We start from the raw sequence: 5674 nt of genomic DNA, 5'->3' as shown, positions 1-5674 counted from the left end.
ATCTTGTATATCGTTAATGTTGCGTTCGATAGCTCCAACCCGGTGGTGTGTGTTGTTGGCGAGGTTGTAGGTGTTCCTTGAGCACATGAGGTTTTCCTGCAAAAGATCATGTAAACTTTGAAAGTTAGGAAAACCACCTCCTTGAGAGGAGGATTGGCCCGCATCGCCTTGGGGTGGATACTGAAAATGGGGAGGTGGTGCATGAAGAACTAGAGCCTCCTGCGGATTCCATGCGTAGCCTTGCGTCCTCTGAAAGCTTACCGTCCCGTCATCCGCTTCATAAAGCAGGTTCATGGCTCGGCAGATGTGATAATCGACCCGTCCCGACCATGGACTCCTTTCGAAGGACCTTGGGATATTCGTGAAGTGCTTGAAAAGACGGTACACCCATCCCCCGAAGAAGATTGGTGTAGGAGCAGAAGCAAGGCGGTTCAAGTGCATGTTTCGCAGTAGGAGGTAAGGAACATCGAGAGGCTTCTGGTTGTGGATGCAGTGAAGGACAACCAAATCTTTTAACCCAACAACGCCACTACTGTCATGGCGTTGGTTCAGCGAGTACGTGAGGAGCCTGTGGATGTATCGGTATAGTGGGTCCCTCAGTTTGGTACTTTTGGTGCTGCTCGGGTTGTAGATTCCTTCACCTATTTGAGCCCATGCGGCTTGGCGTTTGGTTGCATCCAAGTCTCGTAACCCCCCTGTATTCTCTTCATTCCCCGCTTCCTCTTCACTGTACAGCCCAATGATGGCTCCAAACTGTGCCATGGAGGTTCTAAATGTGGTCCCTCCACATCGAAATTCGACCGCGTCATGATCAAACGGTTCGCGCCTCGAGTTGAAAATGAAGGTGCTATAGAACTCCATCGTGCATTGATGTACCGACCGTAGTCGGGTGGTCAATGCGACATGCAGTGGACCCCTCACAATGTTGTTGAAGCGGTCAAGTTGGTTTACCATGGTTAGCAAATTAGTACACGCCCGCCTTGGGTACTCTTCCGGTCTTGTTTGTAGAACCTCGTACCGTGCCCTAGCGTCCAGTTCATTTGCGCTAAACCTTGTGAATTTCGACATCTGAAAAGAATACGTAAAAAGTTAGTACGAAACAAGGAAAATCAGAGTGAAACTTGCAAACAGTGGGCTGGACACGGCCCCGTGTTCAGCGGACACGGCCCCGTGTCCAGGCGTCTGTAACCCAAAAATTCCATTTTTCGTCCCGGTTTCGAAAACCTGAAAATTCTTAGCCCAATAGTAGCAGTTTCCCCCGAAAATGAAACCCTAAGTGTCATTTTTCCCAAAACAAACCGTTTACCCTTTCAATTTCGTGTTTTTCGGTTCAAGAACAAGGGTTTGGGGTTTTATTTGGAAATCGGACAAATCTATCAACAATACTTGCCTAGTTACTTTCTACTACACTAATCTAAACTACTACTAACAAATTTCATCAAAAATTTTGAGTTCAATCCGGATGAACATGAAGAACCCTAGATTTTTCCCCAATTTTTGATGTTTTAACTACATGCAAGTAACTAATCTAACTACTAATGAAGATAGAATCATACCTTGACGTTGTTAGATTCGGTGGTGACGTAGAAAAACTGCAGAAAATCGCCTCGAACCAGAGAGTTTTCGGCTAAACGGGGCGTGTGGAATGGTGTAACTGATAGGAAAAGAGGGTTTTATCCCGACAGTCGCCTCGACACGGCCCCGTGCCGGGTAAAGTTTTTGAAATTTTTTTTTTTTATGTGCTCGTGTGCATGCCCCTTATTTCCGAAAAATGGTTAGACGATTTACCGGTTTTTAAACGTACACTTACCTGTAACATGTCGGATATGAGTTTATTCGTTAACCGTCTGAAGTGAGATCTCCTCTTCCTCATCCTCAATGGATCCTCGGTAGAGTTTCAGCCGTTGGCCATTGACTTTAAATGGTGTCCCATTTCGAGTTTTAATTTCTACTGCACCGTGTGGAAAAACATGGGTGACGGAAAAAGGTCCTGACCACCTAGATTTTAACTTACCAGGAAATAATCGAAGTCGTGAATTAAACAATAGAACTTGGTCTCCCACCCGAAATTCATTAGATTTAATATATTTATCATGCAAATTTTTCATTCTTTCTTTATAAATTTCGGAGTTAGAATACGCAGAATTCCTAAGCTCATCTAATTCGTTTATTTGACAAAATCGATTTTTACCGGCATTTTCTAAATCTAAGTTTACGTTTTTTATTGCCCAGTAGGCTTTGTGAGCTATTTCTACCGGCAAGTGACAACTTTTTCCATAGACGAGTTTATATGGGGTTGTGCCTATAGTGGTTTTATAAGCAGTTCGAAAAGCCCATAAAGCGTCGTCTAATTTATCGGCCCATTCTTTTTTATTTATTCCTACGGTTTTTTCAAGTATTCGCTTTAAACCTCGATTAGTCACTTCGGCTTGCCCATTTGTTTGAGGGTGATATGCTGTTGAGACCCGGTGATAGACCCCATACCTTGTTAATATTTTTTCGAGTTGATGATTGCAAAAATGGGTACCTCTATCACTTATCAAAGCTTTTGGTGTCCCGAAACGAGAGAACAGCTTTTTCAGAAATTTTACCACCACTCTTCCATCATTTGTTGGAAGAGCCTCGGCCTCTGCCCATTTAGACAAGTAATCGACTGCCACAAGTATATATTTGTTTCCCTTTGAAGGTGGGAAAGGTCCCATGAAATCGAGTCCCCACACATCAAAGATTTCACAGACGAGAATGCCATTTTGAGGCATTTCGTTTTTGGAAGAAATATTACCTGATCTTTGGCAGGCATCACATGTCTTTACAAGGTTTTGTGCATCCTTGTAAATGGTCGGCCAGTAAAATCCTGAATCAAATACCTTTCGTGCGGTACTTGCGGCACCATGATGTCCTCCGTATGGACCTTCATGACAATGATGGAGAATTCTTCGTGCTTCATTACCATAGACACACCTTCGGATGAGCTGGTCGGCACACATTTTGAAAAGATAGGAGTCTTCCCAAAAGTAATGCTTTACATCAGCAAAGAATTTTTTTCTTTGATGATGTGGCCATCCTTTGGTGACTACACCGCTAGCTAAGAAATTAGCATAGTCGGCATACCATGGTTCTTGTCTACTTTCCATCATTTCCAAGGATTCCGTGGGAAATTTCTCGTTGATTTGTTCGTCTCTGGTTGTCTCCAAAGCTGGGTCTTCTAAGCGTGAGAGATGATCTGCAGCAGTGTTTTCTGCTCCTCTTTTGTCCTTGATTTCAATGTCGAATTCTTGGAGGAGTAGAATCCATCTTATCAAACGGGGTTTTGCGTCTTGCTTCTTGAAGAGGTACCTGATGGCTGCATGGTCTGTATAGACTACTGTTTTAGAAAGAACAAGATAAGAACGAAATTTATCAAAAGCAAATACCACCGCTAGTAATTCTTTTTCTGTAGTTGTATAATTTTCTTGCGCATCATTAAGAGTTTTACTAGCATAATAAATTGGGTGGAAATGTTTTTCTTTTCTTTGTCCCAAGACTGCTCCAACAGCGAAGTCACTTGCATCACACATGATTTCGAAAGGAAATTTCCAATCTGGCGCTATCATGATAGGTGCATTGACTAGCATTTCCTTGAGGGTTAGAAATGCTTGATTGAATTCCTTGTCAAAGATGAAGGGTGCATCTTTTTCAAGCAATTTTGTTAGAGGCCTTGAAATTTTTGAAAAGTCTTTGATAAACCTTCTATAAAATCCGGCATGTCCTAGGAAACTTCTGATTGCTCGTACGGAGGATGGAGGAGGTAATCGAGAAATAGTCTCTATTTTTGCTCGATCAACTTCCATTCCTTCGCTTGAGATTTTGTGACCGAGTACTATTCCCTCTGTTACCATGAAATGGCATTTTTCCCAATTAAGGGCGAGGTTAGTTTCCTCACATCGGGATAGCATTCGTTCAAGATTATCGAGGCATTGGTCATATGAGTCTCCAAAGATGGAAAAGTCATCCATGAAGACTTCCATTGTCTTTTCGATCATATCATGGAAAATGGCGACCATACAACGTTGGAATGTTGCAGGCGCATTACATAGACCGAATGGCATGCGTCGATATGCAAAAGTTCCGTAGGGACATGTGAAAGTTGTTTTCTCTTGGTCTTCTGGTGCTATCGGTATTTGAAAGTAACCTGAAAAACCATCTAAGAAACAATAAAATTTATGACCGGATAATCTTTCTAACATTTGATCAATGAAGGGCAAAGGAAAGTGGTCTTTCCTAGTCGCTTCATTTAATCGCCTATAATCTATACAGACTCTCCATCCTGTGACGGTTCTTGTTGGTATTAATTCATTTTTCTCGTTAGTTATTACCGTCATACCTCCTTTCTTTGGGACTACTTGAACGGGACTTACCCACGGGCTATCAGAGATAGGGTAGATTAGTCCGGCGTCGAGTAGTTTGATGACTTCATTCTTAACCACTTCTTGAACATTGGGGTTCACTCTTCGTTGTGGTTGAATTACCGTCTTGTAGTCATCATTCATTAAAATTTTGTGCGTGCACATGGAAGGGCTTATTCCTTTAATATCTACAAGCTTCCAAGCGATCGCGTTTTTGTGTTTTTTAAGTAGGTTAACTAATTTCTCTTTTTCTTTATTACTTAATTTAGATGAAATAATTACGGGTAAACTACCTTCTTTGCCTAGGAAAGCATATTCCAAACCTTTAGGAAGTTCTTTGAGCTCAATGGGTGGGTCTTTGGAAGACACCTTATTTTGTAGCTCATCAAGATCAAGAACCTTAAAAGTTTGTTCTATGGCTATTTCTTCCTCGACAAAGTGGTCCTCTTCGTTGGTTGTATCGGGTGGTTCAGCTTCATCTTCAATTAGGGGGTCATTGTTGCCAAAAGGATATTTCATTGAGCGCTCAAGATCTATGCTCCTTTTGAATGCCCCTAATTGGAGAGGTAGATTGTTAAATTTCCGGTTTTTCAAAGCTTTATGAGTTTGTACAAAAGGTTTTCCCAAGACTAAGGGGGCGTCATCTAGGATGACGAAGTCGGTTGGGATTACCATTTGATTTGTTTGAACCAAAACATCTTCAACTACACCGATTGATTTCATTACTTTCCTATTGGATAGAAAAATGGGTATTTGAAGTGGAGTAAAATAACTAACACTTAATTTTTCAAAAATATAGTTAGGCATTATGTTAACACAAAGATCCTTATCGATGGTGATATTGCTAATAAATGAATTTTGAAAGAAACATGGAACCGGTGTAATGTTAATTTCAAAAGGATCTTCTTTTATTAGCGAGGTTTGATCATTAGTTAACTTAACACTTACTAATTCTTTGATTTTAGCACTAGTGTTTAACTCTTTTAAAAACTTGGCATGAGGGGTTATTAAACAATGATTTTCGAAAGTAGGTGACAAGAGGTTAATTTCTTCAAAATTAGACTCTTCTTGAATTTTAGCGTTATCGGACTCACCATTTTCGTTGTTTAACTCATGTGTCGGTTTTTCACTTTCTTGTTCTTCCATTTTTACACTTTCAACTATCTCTACGTTATTATCATTTTTTAGCTCTTCTCTTGCGCGGGATTCCTCTTCCCTTGCGCGAGATTCCTTTATGCAACGTTCGATAGTTTTAATGTGTTCTAATATCCTATTGGTCACTTCGGTGA

Source organism: Helianthus annuus, chromosome 10, assembly GCF_002127325.2.
Source record: "Helianthus annuus cultivar XRQ/B chromosome 10, HanXRQr2.0-SUNRISE, whole genome shotgun sequence".
NCBI lineage: Eukaryota > Viridiplantae > Streptophyta > Magnoliopsida > Asterales > Asteraceae > Helianthus > Helianthus annuus.
This window is presented reverse-complemented; position numbering follows the sequence as displayed.